The sequence below is a fragment of the Arachis stenosperma genome, chromosome 6 (assembly GCF_014773155.1).
Source record: "Arachis stenosperma cultivar V10309 chromosome 6, arast.V10309.gnm1.PFL2, whole genome shotgun sequence".
NCBI classification, from domain to species: domain Eukaryota; kingdom Viridiplantae; phylum Streptophyta; class Magnoliopsida; order Fabales; family Fabaceae; genus Arachis; species Arachis stenosperma.
Genome location: NC_080382.1, coordinates 139,863,027 through 139,881,276, shown reverse-complemented (window position 1 = coordinate 139,881,276; position 18,250 = coordinate 139,863,027). Strand labels below are relative to the sequence as shown.

Genomic DNA, 18,250 nt, shown 5'->3' with positions numbered 1-18,250 from the left:
ATTTAATTTTTATAAGAAAAGAATTATTATTTAACAATCATATTAAGTGTACATTAAAATCAGCTATTAATATAAAATATATATTAAAATATAAAATACACATTGAAAATAAATTACATAATACATATATTTATATATAAATATATAGTAATTAATTTTAGTAGCTAATTTTAGTGTATAAATAATATTTTTGATCATTTAAATATCTTATAAGAGAGAAGCATCATTTTCTCTTTATTAAAACCTTTTTGAATTTGACTTTTTTTTTTAAAAACATGTTACTTGCTTAAAATAAAGTGATGTTTTTTTTTAAATAAAAGTATAATAATTAAAAAAACAAAAATCTTGACAGAAAAAAATATTCAAAATTACATATGATCACACAAGATATCATATGCAAGACCAAACTTTGTTTAACATACTTATTTGGTTCAAATGTTAAAATGTGTAGTGTTTTATCTATTTCTACTTTCTAGTTTTTCTTAAAAACTGGAATAATCAACAAATTTTTTTCTTTGAATTTTAGATTACACTATAAAAAAGAAAAGAAAAATCTTGTTCCCAGGTTCAAACCCCTTCTTTGTACCCCTTTTAACCCCTTCTTTGTACTTCCTTTTCCGCGTTAAGAAAGAAAACAGAGAGGGGTTCAACTGTTCAAGGCCTAGCCAAGCTATCAATTTCCTGCGCCAGCGGGGTGTGTCAAGCTGCTCTCCCTACATAAAGACAAAACACACGTGTCGCAAAGAAAATTGCTCTACCGAAATCTCTGTAAATTTAGATCTGTATTGTAGTGTGCACCAATTATTTTTATGTAAAGACTATAAGTAAAAACTATTAGATGATATAAAATATATTTGGCTAAATTATCGTGTCATCTTGATCGACCTGTTGCAATGTTGATTTAGTTATGAAACAACTCATGGATCCAATAAAAAGAAACAATTTTGTTGATGATGATCAAGAACCCAAAGAAAAAGGAGTGATCAAAAGATCACAAGGTGCCCAAAGAGCATCCAAAGGACAAGGTCTATTAGCATCAAGCCTCATCCATGGCTTCCCTTTCCCACTCCAATGCAACAAACTCACAGGTCCAGGATGAAGATCCCTACACAAACCTCTAAAGTTATCTCCACCAAGCCCATGCTGGTTCCACTGATGATCCACACTTCCGATCTTTCCCGCGAAAACCAGCAAAAATGGCGGCAGCGATCCAAGCTCATAGATCCTCATCCTCTTCTGAAGCTCCATCCATTCCTCTATCTTCCTTGTGTAATCTCCTTCCCTCCATTTCTCAAGATCAATCAACATCACCCCAGTGTTGAAGTAACAAGCTTTTCGATTCACAAAAGTTAGTGCGAAGGCTTGGACCAAAACGTGGGAGTGAAGTAAGCTGTGTAGTTTGCATTGCAGTATTCCGGTGCTGCAAGAACTTGATCCTTGTTTAATGGGGTGGAGGCTAGTTTCGTAATTTCATCGACTAGAACGAGGTCGGAGTCGAGGTAGATGATCTTTTTCACGCATGTTGGGAGAATGGTTGGGAGGTAGGATCTTGCGTTGTTTAGAGGGCAATCGAGGACGGAGCGAATTGATGTTGAAATCAGACCAGAGACGAAAGACTAATTCGTCGCTGAAGTTGTAGAGTTTGAATTTGAGGTATGGGGATGATTTTGAGAGTGTGGTGTGTAAGAGTGATGATGAGTTGGATTTTGTTGATGAAACAAAATGGAAGAAGAAGTTTTGTGGACATGAAGAGTGTTGAAGGACACTAGGATTACTGCCATGGAACCTCGTATGTATGTCTTGTCTAGTGTCATTGCAACATGAACTAGTTCATCAGAGCATATGTAATTATTGTCTTCAATGGAGGGGCAATTTGGGAAATTGCAGAATTGAGGTGCCTCTTTGAATTGGTGTTCGAAAACTCAATTTAGCTCTTAAATTTTCAATTCACTTAAATTGTACTCTGAAATTTTGATCCGTGCCTCAATTTGATCCTTCCAATTTTTTCATCATCGAAAAATTGACTTGACAATTTTAAATGATACGTGGCACTGTAAAAATTAGATGACATGGCCAAAATTTTCAAAGCATCAATTTAACCCCTAACAATTTGAACATAAAACCTAGCGCAGCCCCAATTCTCCGAAATCGTAGTAGTTAATGTGTGTACTAAGTACACATGATAAATTTATTATTATTTAAAATTTTTAAATATTTTCATTTAATAAATATAAAATAAATATATTAAAAATTTAAAATTTTTCATATTTTTAATAAAAGATTTATTAATTTATAAACTTAACATGTCTCCATAAGACACAAAATAGATAAACTTTTATTTTTATTAGTGACAAATAATTTTTGTATTTAACATACTAAGAATTTTCTTAAATGGGTAAAGTATATTTTGATTTTTGGTGGTCCAAATTTCTTTTTGAATCATAACCATTGAAAATTTGAACTAATAGTTAAGATTCAACTATTTTATTAATTATATAATAATTATATTTATATTTAAATATTTTAAATAATTATTTTATTTTAAAATTTCAATTTTACCCTTTTTTTTCCCTCTTTTTCTCTCTCTCTCACTCCCGTTTCTATACATCACTACACCTGATTCAATTTCATTTGTTCTTTTCCTAACTCTTATTGCAAATAACATAATCTCACATAATACACAACAAAAGGTTAAGAATGTTAGTTCTTATATTTTATTTTTTCTATTACTGCTATTTTTTCTATTTTCTTTCTTTCATTTGACTCATTTTTTTTACATATTTAACTTTTAATCTCAAACCACCAAGTCTCTATTAACACCTATTAACACTTAGGATAATAAGTCTTGGGAGTCCTAATAAATATGGATGTAAAATTTTTGGTCGATGCCTATTTGACAAATTTAAAAATTGAAATCTCAAAAAAGAAAGACCCAAAATTTGCAATCTCAATTTACAATGCTTAGTTACATATATAGGTGATAAAGTGCCATGAAGGAAGGGTCATATGGAGAATAATTCCCTGTCGAAAAGATTCATAGCGCCTCAACCTTTATGAATGTCAATGGCCACACTTAAAAAGGTTGGTGGAAGAACTCGAGGTTCTTTTTTTAAAAAAGATGATAAAAAAAAGGATATTAATGACATTTTGCAAAATTATTTCATATTTTTTCTATAAAGACCATTAAGATCTAATAATCGGTTATAATATATTTTGGTGGTGCAGTGGTTAGTGTGATGATAACAATGGTGATTGTTGGAGGGTGGATGTTGGAAGAAGATGTGAGAGGAAGAAGATGAGGATATTTATGTAATTTATTATTTTATTTTGTAATTTTTTTTATCAAACCATTAGGTTTATGTTCAAATTGTGAGGGGTTAAATTGATGCTTTGAAAAATTTGGTCATGTCATCTAATTATTACAGTGTCACGTGTCATTTAAAATTGCCAAGTCAGCTTTACGGTGACGAAAAACGTCTGAAGGGCCAAATTGAGGCACTGTGTCAAAATTTCAGGGTACAATTTGAGTCAATTGAAAATTTAAGGTCTAAATTACGTCGGAAGTCAAATTTCAGGAGCCATTTTGAGTATTAACTCGGTGTTGAAAATTGGTGTTTGTTGAGGATGCACATGGTAACAATAATAAGAACAATTCAACTAGGTATCCTTTAGAAGTTGTACAATATTTAATTTTTTATTATAATAATTTAAAAATAAGTAAAATAAACACATTTAAAAATTATAAATAGATTTAGTATCTTTTTAAAATTAAATACACACTAAATAAAAATAAAATTTAAAATTTTAATTTTAATTTTATATTTCTGTTTTAAATTTAATATATTTAATTATTAATATATTACAATTTAAATATACATACAAAAATTAAATTAGTTAAAATTCAAAATTTATTTTCATATGTCGTGAAATACCCATAAATTCGTGTTGGTACTGCTGCTGCTTGGTCTATAAATGGAAGCAGGCTTTCAATTCATTCATTCCTCTTCTCATTAACCCCTTCTCTTTTTTACGTTTACTATGTTTTTTACTTTTCTTTCTCTCATAGGTATTCTATTTTATTTTTCTTTTTTCATTTTCTTTCTTTGTCATTTTAGGCTTTATTATGTTGTTGTTCTGTTTTTTCCTCGTCACTTTTAAAATATATTTTTATAATTTTAAATGTGTTTATGTTGTTTATTATATTCTTATGTACATATATAAGTTTATACTTAATTTTAGATGTGTTTACATTGTTCATTATGTTCTTATGTATATATATAAGTTTTTTTACATAAATTTTGAATGTATTGATAAAATATTTAGAGTGCATTCTTATGATTTTGGATGTGTATTTGAGTTTATTTTTTTTGTGTTCAATATATAATTTAAAACTACAATAATAATAATTTAGATGTGTTAATACATAATTTTAAATGTGTTTATGTTGTTTATTTAATTTTAGATGTGTTTTTGATATAAATTTTAAATGTTTTGAATAAAAAAAATTAAAGTGAATTTAATTGATTTAATAATAATAATAATAATAATAATAATAATAATAATAATAATAATAATAATAATAATAATTAAAAAAAAGAAGAAGAAGAGGGTGTTATCTGACTTCACCGATGAGAACGTTCTGGTTTAGCTCAAAGATGAGAGATGCTTCTCATTGTTAAGACTTAAGAATGTAACATTAAAGAAAAAAAAGAAGAAACAGTGTCTCTTATATGAAGTAACGTGGGTAGGAAGTTAGAGAAATTTAAGTTTTTAAAATTTAAATTAAGTTTAATTATAAATATGTATCTAAAAAATAGGATATGTCTTTAATAAAAAATAAGTAAATAATATTAAAGTCTGATCAAAGGCTGAATTTTATTGTATAAGTAGCATTTTTTAAAAGGCAAACTCGTCCATTGACCGGTTAAAACTGAAGGACTAAGTGTGTGTTTGGATTTCAATTTGCAAACGTGTGAGATTGCATAAAATTGATTTTACAAAATTGATTTTAATGAAAAGTAAGTTTGGGTGTTTGGCAATATTTGTATGAAAATTGATTATAGCAAAATAATTGTTAGTTGGATTATACTAGTCAAAATTATTTTTAGATGAAAAATTACTAAAAGAGACATCAATTTAAATTATTTTTTTATATACATACAAAAACAAAACCTAATAACAAAAATAATATAAAAAATATTTATTATATAAATAAATAAATACAATATAAAATGAAAGAGAGTACTATAAATTTTATAATGTTAAACAAAAAAATATTCTATAATTTTTCTAATATTACTCGTACTCTTTAATTCGGTATTATTTTGAATTATAAATTTTCATTATTTATGGCTCTATTGTTACTTATAATTAATTTTTATTTATTTTGTCCTTTTTTTATAGGATCATAGTTTATATTATACAAAATTTTGATAATAAATCTAGTATATAATAATTACAATTACAAATTTTATAAAGTCAAAATAAAAAATAAAAAATAATAATATAAAATAAAGATAGAGTACATCAAAAAATAAAAAAAATCATACAGATAAAAAATAATAAAAATTTCATAAAACCAACGACATATATCATATGAAAAAAAATACAACAAAAACTAAATAAATTTATATGAATAAAATAAATAAAAAAAATTTCATACACAACATAAATACAATGTAATAAATAGGGGTGGCAATGGGTAGGGTAGGGTAGGGTAGGGTAGGATTTGGAACCAACCCTAACCCTACCTCCGGGTTGAGAATATCTCAACCCTAACCCTACCCGTTCTTAACCCCGCGGGTACCCGACCCTATCCGCGGGTTACAAAAAAATGTAACGTTATTATATAACTTGATAATAATTTAAAATAGAACTGATTTTTATGTAAAAAAAAATATTAAATTATCAATTAATAATCTTCTTTTAGTGGCTAAGAATTTTTTACATTTAGTGAAAGATCTTTAGTTCAATATCCACTTGAAACATATTTTTATATAAGTATATAGCATATACATATATAGGGTGCGGTTTAGTCGAGTAGGATTAAAGCTCAACCATACCCTACCCGACCCGCACGAAAATCCTACCCGCACCTATCCTACCCGATCGGATGGGGTTGGATTGGGTATCCGCGGGTAAGATACGTATTGCCACCCCTAGTAGTAACGATAAAAGAAAAAAGAATTTATATGAACAAAAAATAATAAAAAAATCATAAAAATTAATAAAAATACATGAAAAATTATAACACTACAAGAAATAAAAAAAATCAACAATATTTGTCATATGAATAAAAGAAATACAATAAAATAAATAAAAAATTATATAAACAAAGTCAAACAAAAATAAAAAAAATTCATAAAAAATATACATATAGAAAATAATATAAAAAATGACGAAAAAAACTCATATAAAACATAACATAAAAAATCATAACACTAAAAATTAAAATATGAAAATAAGTACTAAAAATAATAAAAAAAATTAAAATATTTAATTTACTAGTGATCGAAACAAATCTGAACGATTTTGATGAAAAAAAAATGGAAGGAAGAACTATAAAAAAGTAGAAAGAACTACAGAGAACTACTGGGAAACTTATAATTATTGGTATCCTTTTTACAGAAGAAAATGAAGGGTAAAGTTGGTAAAAAAAAAATTTTCACCTAATTTTCTAAAGGTAATCAGCAACCATGAACGTGAAATGCAGAAGCTACAAATTTTAGCTTCTTCTCAACGTGGATTTAGAGGCATAATCGTTTTTACGTTTATAAAGAAAAAAATTGCCAAACATAAAAGTGAAACTTTCGATGCTTTTGCCCATGCTTTTGCCAAACACACCCTAAATTGATAAATATATCCAAATTTAAAAATTAAAAAAATAATTTTATTACAAATTTGATTATAGCGCAAAACCAAAAGAACAATTTGATTGGTATCTCACGATGAGCACTAGAATAATTGGAATTGAATTTAGAAATTGGAATGGATGTAATATGTTGACATGCAAAACACCGGGGTCAATGCAAAAGGTTGACATTTTGACTTTTTAGTGTTTAACTGTTAAGTATATCGGGCATTTATGATGCATTTGCTTTGTATTCTCTTTTTTTTTTTTTTTATGTTTTTCTATGGTGCATTTGCTTTGTATATCCACCTAAGTAAATTAGTCCCTGAATTTGCTATTTTTCAGTTTTTAAATTGATCAATTAATCCTTCAGATTTAATTAATCTAGTTGACCGGTCAATGACTTCAACGGAAAATTAAAATGAAACATTAACCGTCACTTAGTATGACATTAGACAAGCTATCATAGTTAAAAAAAGTGTTTAAATAGTTTGGTTCTCCAAATTTGATCAAGGTTTTATTGTCTTGGTAAGATTGGATTAGTTTTAAAAAATATTTATTTTGTTATTTTTCTACTAGTAAAAAATAATAAAATAATTGTGAATTTACTTGTAAACTTTTTTTTTCAAAAAATTATCATAAATTTTATTGCAAATTTATCACTCATGAACAATATGTAAATTTTTTGTTGCAAATTGCAAGATTTATAGCAAATATGGTAGCTATTTCTTGCATCAAAAAAGAAAAATATTACTTGCGAATTATTGTTACAGATCTTATTTCTTGTGCAATTGGCTGTATCAATTACTTACGGATTTTATTATAAATTAATTGTCTACGAAATTTATTGCAAAAAAAATTAGCTACTATCTTTTTTGCAAATTTTGTTAGTTGTGAAGTTTACTGTAATAATTACTTGTGAATTTTGCTACAAATTTAATACATGCCAAAAATTCGTAGCTGAAATTGCATCAAAATTAGACAAAAGTGTTTGATTTTTTCACCAAATTTCTTGCAAATTCTACAAGTTTTTAGCAGTAAAAGTCACTAGTAAATTAGCTGCAAATTCAAAAACCCACAGCATGCAATAGTTATCCATGAGGTCATATGCCGCAGAGCAAAAGTCGCAGGAAACAAAATTACTTGCGAATTTAAGTCAAAATTCGGAAAAAAAATCGCAGCTAATATGTTGATTTTAGTAGTATTTGAAAAAAAATTAATAGACAAAAATGATTTTTTATATTTGGATATAATTTTAAAAAAAATTGAAATATTAAAAATGTCTTTTGTTTTTTTAGTAAGGTTTTGTTAGCTTTTAGAAGAAGTAAATAGGTTTAAAATTAAATAAAAAGATTTTATTTAAAAAAATATTTTTTCATTCAAAAAAATTAATCCAAACCAACACTGGCTCTCTAGAAATTAGTTTTAAAAATGTTTTCTCCTATCAAATTTTAATGTTAGAGTATAATTAGAATAAATTAAGATTAGTTAGCATCAATTATAGTTATTTAGTATATTTGTATATTATAGGATATTATGTTTTTATTATTTTTATTGTTCTAACACATATATACAGATATGCTAAATAAATATAATTGATGCTTATTGATCTTGATTCATCCTAATTACATTCTAACTCTATGTTAAAAAGGTAAGAGAGAGTAGTAAAGAAAAAGTTTTTGTATATTCAAGTTGTATAGAATGATGCAATATAAAAAGATATTTATAAATGATAAGAGAGAATCGAAATAATAAAAATGTAATATCCTATAAGTTGCTATATATAATAAATATTTAAATATATTAAATAATTCTAATAAAAGTTAATTGATCATAATATATTCTAACATTCTCCTCAAACTCAAGTGATAAATTGAGTTTGAAATTTATCTAAAACAACAAAATAAAGAAAAAAATTGTATCAACTGATAGAACGTGGTGGTGACTAAATTGCCGGAAAGAAAACTGCCGCAAAAAAGCACACACAGAACTACTACAAGGGAAGTGCAGATAAAACTGTCGCAAGTGAAATGCAGATCAAAATTGCTACAGAAAAAAGTAAACGAAACTGGCGCAAGAAAAGTGCAGACAAAACTGTAAAAAAGATTATGAACTGTCGGAAGATGATGAAAAAATCTGATTTTCCTATAAGAATAGGTACGTAGCGGATGATAATTGTGTTTAATTCATTAAACTTAGAAAGATACAAACATAAATAATAGACTAATTAGTAGGATGAAAAAAAAAATATAACAAAACACAAAAAAAAATTACATAAAAAAAATGTGAAAAATACGATGATTTTACTAAAAGAAAAATAACATATCCTTTTAAAGGAAACCGGATACTATGACCCGGATATTATGTTAAAAAGGTAAGAGAAAATAATAAAAAAGGTGTGTATCAATGTGTATTTAAGTTAAATAGAATGATATACACAATATAAAAAGGATATTTATTATAGGTGCTAAGAGACTCAAAATAACAAAAATAAAAATTAATTAATCCTAATATATTCTAATATTTAATATTATGTAAAAATAACTCGCCATTAGAAAAACCAAATTTTAGTACATTTTGTTAGAATATAAATTGACTATATGATTATTGCACGTTAATTAATAATTTGAGTAATAATATTGTCACTTAGCTTTTGTAATATTTCTCCGTACATAATTTTTTAAATTATATTTTTGTATAAATTTATAAAAAAATAATATTATCAAAATAGAAGTGTCAAATATACATTTCCTGTAATTTTGTTAATTATTCTCTTTTTAGAATTACAAATTTCACATCTTTATTTGTATTTTTATTTTAGTACGTCACAAACTTATAACAAACATCTCACAAAAAATGGTTATTTTTCTCACGTACATAAACTCCTTGATCTTTTAGAATTTACAGTTTACAAATGAATATTTGTCCTAAACTCATGTGATATCTCTCTAACTTAAATATTAATATGCAAAATATAAATTAAGAGATTATATTATATGATGCATTTGTTGGAAATAAAGAGTATGACCACAATCTAATCAATCATGTGTCAAATAATTTGTTATTGTTATTATATTAAAATATTAATATAATAAAGTTTTTGATTAAATTTAGAGATTTATAATTGTGATAGTGATCATAATATTAAGAGATAAATCCTTTATAATTTAATCTAAATTGTTCTTGGTCATAGGATTATTAAAAAGAATATTAATAATCCAAAAAGATCAATATATATATAATAGTCTTCATTGGATGAAGATTAATAGATCTCATTTATTAAATTATATACATAGATAGTGCATATAGAGATATGACCATTGAACTTACTCACTTTGAGAATTCATAATGGTTATAATTACCGCATATTTGTCAATAGAATATTCTCAAGATGAATATAGTAATAGAGTTTCCTTTGACATGCGGCTGTCATAGTAATTAACAATGTATTTATTATACTTTGATTCCAGACACCTAATACCCTAGGGTGTTAGTTGAATGGATATTGGGTATGATTTAAATACTTGTAGAATTAATGATTAGTCAATAAGGAATCCGTCAAATCTCGGTAAAGAGTTTGAGTTTTATGATTATAATGACTGAGATGAATAAAATTATAAAACCTTGGTCCAAGCAAGGGGATTGAATGAATGAAGAAATGAGTTTTTTAGGTCATTCACAATTCATTATAATAATGGTAACAAGTTAGAGTTTGACAATTAAACCATACTTTAAGGGTTAACCAAGAATTGGAAAGATGGAAGGAATTATACTTTATTTTTCTAAGGTTCTTAGTAAAAAATATATTACTTCATACTATCGGGTCGTTGAGGAGTGTTGCTAGACGCCAACCTATTGATTAGTAAATTTAGTATGACTAATTTACTACCTGCTTAGTATTGAACTTATTGGGTCACACACTAACGAGTGTTCTAGTCTTTGGTGTAGAATTTTTTAATTATTATTTTGATTTGATCAAATAAATAATTATATTAATTCAAATAAAATATTATTGTATTCTTTTCTAGCACTAAGAATATAATAATAATATAATAATTGAGAATATTAAATGAGATTTGAGAATAATTAGTTATTCTATTTATGAATTTGAATTATAAATTTGGATGAGATCCAAATCGATTATGTTTTAAATTATTATGGTATGATTCATAAAATTTGAAGGATTCAAATTTAAAATTTTAAGATATGATTTAAATTTGAATTGAGAATCAAATTTAAAATCAGTAACAAATCTCATACTATATATATGTATGCCAAGAGTTGAGGAAAATAAGAAAAAGAAGATGAGAATAAAACATAATAGTTTTATTCCTTTACCTTTATACACATAAATGTTTTGTGAGTCTAATTCTTGGAGAAGAATTTTATGGCGTGCAAAGAGTTGCAAGAGATTTCTCAATTTAGATCAGATGTCCATTGGTCAAGGAGTTGATAGCAAAGATTGGTCTCGGTGTGGATACGCATAGCGTTTTCGTACCATCGAAGAGGAAACTGATTTTTGAAGAGGAAAGTGATTTTTACTAGCATACACAAGTATTTAGATCTGATCTATATATTATTGTTGGAATAAAGTTTAAGCACAAAATAGATCTTAGGATTACTTTATTTTCTTCCGCCGCTTGTTATTAACACATAGTAATCCTTCAGTGGTATCAGAGCTTTGGCTTTTTTGTGTTTAAATTTTTATTCCCATTTTTTTAAAGTTTGTAAATTAATAGGATTAATTCAAAAAAAATTTTTAAGCATGTGATGTAGTTATTTTCATTGAGATGATTTTTTAATAAATTAATAGTTAATTTATTTTAATTTGATTGTTTAATTGTGATTAAATTATCATCCTTTTAATATAATAGTTATATTTATAATCAAATATTTTGTTTGATTTTATTTATTTATTAAATTTTATTGTGATTTTGATCATAATAAAAGGAATAAGATGTAAAATATCTTTTATTTGATATATATATATATATATATATATATATATATAAGTGTATATATGAAGGTCAAATTTAATTGGATAGTTTTACAAGACTAAATATTAGTCTATTAAAAATCAAATTTTGATTTGATATACGTGTTTTGAACACTATAATTTTAGAAATTAGTTTTTTCTAATGTTCTTGATTATAAAGAGCAGTTTGATAATCAAGAGTTTTATTTTCAAGATAATAATCAGTATATATACTTTTGATGTATTAGGATTTAATTTTATATTTTTACATAGACAACCTGAGAGTATAAAATTTAACCCATAAATACTGATAAAAATTCTCTAACAATAGAGATAAATCCTAAAAGTTAGAGTAAATTACTGAAATGAACCAAATACAGCCCAAAATTATCCAAATCTCCCAAAATAAAATTTACTTCCTGAATGTCCCAAATACATTTTTATATAAATCGAATTTAATAAATTCGATTTATAGAAAATAGTACTAAATCGAATCAAGTATATTCGAAACAATAAACTTCGAACTAGAAATCACCATAAATCGAAACAACTTGATTCGATTTATGAATGCACGTAAATCGAACTATTAGAGTAGTTATGTTAGAGTAATAATAAGTAGTTGAGAGTTAGTAGTTGGTAGCTAAATATTTATGAGGTTAGTTCAAAAGATCCTTATAAATAGCATGACTCTTTATCATGTAAACAACTACATATCTTTTATATCTTTTATTTCATATCTTTTATTTTCTTATCTTTATTTTCTTGTTATGGTATCAGAGCTCAAAAAGAGCTCTGTTGGTATCCATGGTGAAAATTTCAAACCTAAATAATCAGTCTCCATTGTCTTCTTCTCCTCTAATGGCAGAATCATCTTCTAACGTAGCACAAGATCCCACTAGCCCTTTCTATATTCATCCTAGTGAAAATCTAACATCTGTCATTATTACTCTAACACAACTACTCTAATATTCTGTAATAGCTCAGACCACCCGCTAGCACGATATTATCCGCTTTGGCACACAAGGCCTCACGGTTTTGCCTTTGACGATAGGGATGCTAGCCGAAACCCCCCACACTCACTCGTCAAAATGCGTCATGCTAGGGAGAGGTCTCCACACCCTTATAAGGCATGCTTCTTCGTTTCCCTCTCCAACTGATGTGGGCCTTACAATCCACCCCCTAAGGGAGTCCAGCGCCCTCGCTGGCACATCGATCCGGGTTCTGGCTCTGATACCATCTGTAACAGCTCAGACCATCTGCTAGTACGATATTGTCCGCTTTGGCACACAAGACCTCATGGTTTTGCCTTTGACAATAGGAATGCTAGAAAATAGAAGATAGGAAAATAAAAGATATATATTAAAGTTGTTGTTTACATGATAAAGAGTCATGCTATTTATAAGGATCTTTCAAACTAACCTCATAAATATTTAGCTACCAACTACTAACTCTCAACTACTTATTATTATTCTAACACAACTACTTATTATTATTCTAATACACCCCCACAAGTTGGAGGATGAAAAATATCAAGAACTCCTAGTTTTGAGAGATTAAGATGAAAGAGATGAGGGACAATGGCTTAGTAAAGATGTCAGCCAATTGTTCTGAAGAAGAGCCAGGAAGAAGTTTCATCATTCCAGCTTAAGCTTTTTGATGGACCACGTGACAATCAACTTCCAAGTGTTTAGTACGCTCATGAAAAATAGGATTTTCTGCAATGTGTAGAGCACTTTGATTATCACAAAAAAGAATAGGAGTGTGATCAGTTGGAATTTGAAGAAAATGCATCATATTGATCAACCATTGGAGCTCACAGGTGGTGTTTGCAAGAGTCCTATATTCTAATCCTGTTGAAGACCTGGCAACAGTGGATTGCTTCTTTGTTTTCCAAGAGATCAAAGACTTTTCCAAAAAGAAACAATAATCAGTTAAAGAACGACGCGTATCTGTACAATCCGCATATATATATGAACAGAAGAGTCACGGGGAAAGAAAAGACCTCTGCCTGGATTAGACTTTAAGTATCTCAAAATTCGATTTACTGTACAAAAATGGGATTCAATAGGAAAAATCATGAATTGGCTAAGCTGCTGTGTAGCGTATATAATATCAAGCCAAGTAATAGTGAGGTAGAGGAGGCGGCTAACAAGACGAAGATAAATTAAAGGATCAGGAAGCAAAGGGCTATTGTCCTGATGTAACTTTGTAGAACTGTCCATAGGAACAGATGCTGGTTTAGCACCCAACAAGCCAGAATCTTCCAATAAATCAAGACAATACTTTCTTTGAGATAAAGAAATTCTTTGAGCAGAATGAGCAACTTCAATACCCAAAAAGTATTTAAGAGTACCCAAATCTTTGATTTTGAAATGCTGATTTAAAATAGATTTAATGGTAGCCATCTCAGAAATAAAATTGCCAGTGAGAACAATATCATCAACATACACCAATAAGACAGAAATTTCAGCACCAATAAATTTGACAAAAAGACTGTAATCAGATAGAGTCAGCTGGTACCCACAAGAAATTAAAAGTTTGGATAATTTTTCATACCACATATGACTTGATTGGCGCAAACCGTATAGTGATTTCAGCAGTTTACAACACTGATTTGGATGACTAGAACTGATTCCAGGAGACAAGGTCATGTATACATCTTCAGATAAATCTCTGTGCAAAAAAGCATTGTTAACATCTAGTTGATGGATAGGCCACCTCTTCATGGAAGCCAGAGCTAATACAAGTCGGATTGTAGCTGGTTTTACTACCGGAGAAAAAGTCTCTAAGAAATCCACCCCTTCTGTTTGTGTGAATCCTTTTGCTACAAGACGAGCTTTATAGCGTTCCACAGAACCATCAGGGCGACGCTTGATCCGATACACCCATCTACAGCCAATGGATTTTATACCAGGAGGATAATCCACAACAGACCAAGTTTGGTTCAAATCCAGAGCAACAAGTTCATCTTTCATAGCACTGCGCCAATGAAAATATTTATTGGCTTCTTGAAAAGACTTTGGTTCAATGTCAGAATGCAAAGATAAAATGAATTTCTGATGAGAAAGGGAAAGAGAGGTCAGAGACAGAAGAAATAGGATACCTATAAGTTGAAGATGATGGGGTTAGAGTAGTGAGAGAAGAGTCGCAAATGTAGTCAGCAAGACAATTGGGGGGATGTCTTTGACGAAGACTGTGACGGATGGTAGGATGAATGGTTGAGGACGGTGTAGGAGAGATTATGTCTGATTGGGAAGCAGGAGACGAGGTTAAGGATTGTGAAGGAGGGGAAGAGATGAACTGAGGTGTATTAGGTTGAGGATAGAGTATGGGTGGGTCAATGGGTAATGGTTCAGGCCCAATGGGAAGGGAAATGGGTTGTTCGGTTGGTGTTTCATGGAATTGTTTTGTTTCAGACATGTGTGAGTTTGGTATGTTTAAAACAGATTTAGTACTAGTGGCAAAAGGTATTACCATTTCATAGAAAACAATGTTTTTGGACATTTCAAACTTTTTATTTTCCAAAGTGTAAACAGCGTACCCTTTCATTCCATTTTTAAAACCAAGAAAAACAGCTTTCTTTGTCCTTGGATCAAATTTAGAATGATTAGCCATGAGAGTTGATACATACCATAAGCAACCAAAAACCTTTATATCATTATAATTAGGAGATTTATTAAATAAAATTTCAAAAGAAGTTTTAAAATTATTTATAGAAAAAGGGACTTGGTTAATTAGATAAACCGCATAATTGATAGCATAGGACCAAAATGATAGAGGTAAATTAGATTGAAACATGAGAGCACGAGCCACATTTAAAATATGTTGGTGCTTACGTTCCACTCTCCCATTTTGTTCGGGTGTTTCTACACAACTACGCTGATGAATTATGCCCTTTGAAGAAAAAAAATCATGTAAGAGAAATTTTGGTCCATTATCGGAACGTATATACTTAACTTTGGAGTTAAATTGCGTTTCGACCAATGCAATAAAATTCTTGACATGATTTTGTACTTCACCTTTTGATTGCAATAAAACTACCCAAGTGAAACGGCTGAAATCATCAACAATAGTTAAAAAATATTTATGATTATGGATTGAATTTTGTCGAAACGGTCCCCATATATCAAAATGCAATAATTCAAAAATTACATTAGCTTTATTAAAACTCAGAGAGAATGAAAGTTTTTTTTGCTTGGAAAAATAACAAACATCACAAGGCTCATCATGAGGCATAGAAATAAAGGGAAATTGTCTATGTAAAAATTTTAATCTTTGTCCAGAAAGATGTCCTAAACGAAAATGCCATAAATTGAAAGGTGTAATGGGTGTTGAATGAGTGGTGTTTATTGTATGAGTAGAAAATAGATTATTTGTTGTGATGGAGGTTTCAAGGACATATAACCCTTCTCTCATGCTACCCAAGCCAATCATCTTCAAATTGTTGTCCTGTAAGAAACAAGAAGAGTGTGAAAAAGTAAGTTGACAATTGATCATTGAAGTTATTTTTGAAATGAAAATAATATTAAAATTGAAGTGAGGTACATAAAGAACATCATGAAGAATCAATGAAGTTGAAAATTTAACAACGCCTTTATAAAAAGAAGTAACTTTAGAACTATTAGGCATATGAACAGTAACTGGATCAATTTTAGAAAAAGATATGAACCAAGATAAATTGGAAGTAATATGATCCGTGGCACCAGAATCAATGATCCAAGTGCCTGTAAATTTATTTCGTGCAGCAAATCGGGTTTTGAGATATTTGAAGTCTAATCTAGGCAGAGGTCTTTTCTTTCCCCATGGCTCTTTTGTTCATATATGTGGATTCAGTGATTCTGACTGGGCGGGTTATCCAGATACTCGTCGTTCTTATAACTGGTTATTGTTTCTTTTTGGAAAAATCTCCAATCTCTTGGAAAACAAAGAAGCAATCTACTGTTGCCAGGTCTTCAACAGAAGCAGAATATATGTGATGTCAGGGCATCTTGGCTAGTTTTACTAGCCATTTTTTGTATGCTTTAGGTTGGTTTTATGCATTTTCTTAGGAAATACGCAAGTATTTGGTTGAAAATGCAATCATACCATGATTCAAGCAAACATTGTGAATTTTGAATGATTTAATGAGAATTATGCATGAATTGAATGATAAATTGGATGATGCATGATCCCATGATTAAGAGCAAGACTTTGATGCACTTTGTTTGATTGATTTCAGGTAATGGTAGCGCGAAATTGTGAACAATACTTTTCACAACTCTCATAATCCCCGGTCATGAACCCCAAAAACTTGGTGTTCAATACCATGGCATTACACAACTTCGCACAACTAACCAGCAAGTGCACTGGGTCGTCCAAGTAATAAACCTTACGCGAGTAAGGGTCGATCCCACGGAGATTGTTAGTATGAAGCAAGCTATGGTCATCTTGTAAATCTTAGTCAGGCAAACTCAAATGGATATGGTGATGAACGCATAAAAACACAAAGATAAAGATAGAGGTACTTATGTAATTCATTGGTAGGAACTTCAGATAAGCGCATGAAGATGCCTTCCATTCCGTCTCTCTGCTTTCCTACTGTCTTCATCCAATCCTTCTTACTCCTTTCCATGGCAAGCTTATGTAGGGTTTCACCGTTGTCAGTGGCTACCTCCCATCCTCTCAGTGAAAATGTTCCTATGCTCTGTCAGGCGATCAACCATGCATCGTGCAATCAGGAATCCAAGAGATATTCACCAAATCGAAGGTAGAACGGAGGTGGTTGTCAGTCACACGTTCATAGGTGAGAATGATGATGAGTGTCACGGATCATCACATTCATCAAGTTGAAGAACAAGTGATATCTTAGAACAAGAACAAGCGGAATTGAATGGAAGAACAATAGTAATTGCATTAATACTCGAGGTACAGCAGAGCTCCACACCTTAATCTATGGTGTGTAGAAACTCCACCGTTGAAAATACATAAGAACAAGGTCTAGGCATGGCCGAATGGCCAGTCTCCCAATGATCTAAGATAGCATAAAAATGAAGATATCTATCAAAGTCTTCAAATACAATAGTAAAAGGTCCTACTTATAGAGAACTAGCAGCCTAAGGTTTACAGAAATGAGTAAATGACATAAAAATCCACTTCCGGGCCCACTTGGTGTGTGCTTGGGCTGAGCAATGAAGCATTTTCGTGTAGAGACTCTTCTTGGAGTTAAACGCCAGCTTTAGTGCCAGTTTGGGCGTTTAACTCCCATTTGGGTGCCAGTTCCGGCGTTTAACGCTGGAAATCTTGAAGGTGACTTTGAACACCGATTTGGGCCATCAAATCTTGAGCAAAGTATGGACTATCATATATTGCTGGAAAGCCCAGGATGTCTACTTTCCAACGCCGTTGAGAGCGTGCCAATTGGGCTTCTGTAGCTCCAGGAAATCCAC

The 18,250-nt window shown here is 29.5% G+C and overlaps 1 pseudogene; it reads right to left on the bottom strand.

Moving 5' to 3' along the window:
* Positions 1-957: 957 nt before the first annotated feature.
* LOC130934816 (probable galacturonosyltransferase-like 1) lies at positions 958-2,665 on the bottom strand (annotated as a pseudogene).
* Positions 2,666-18,250: the final 15,585 nt, after the last annotated feature.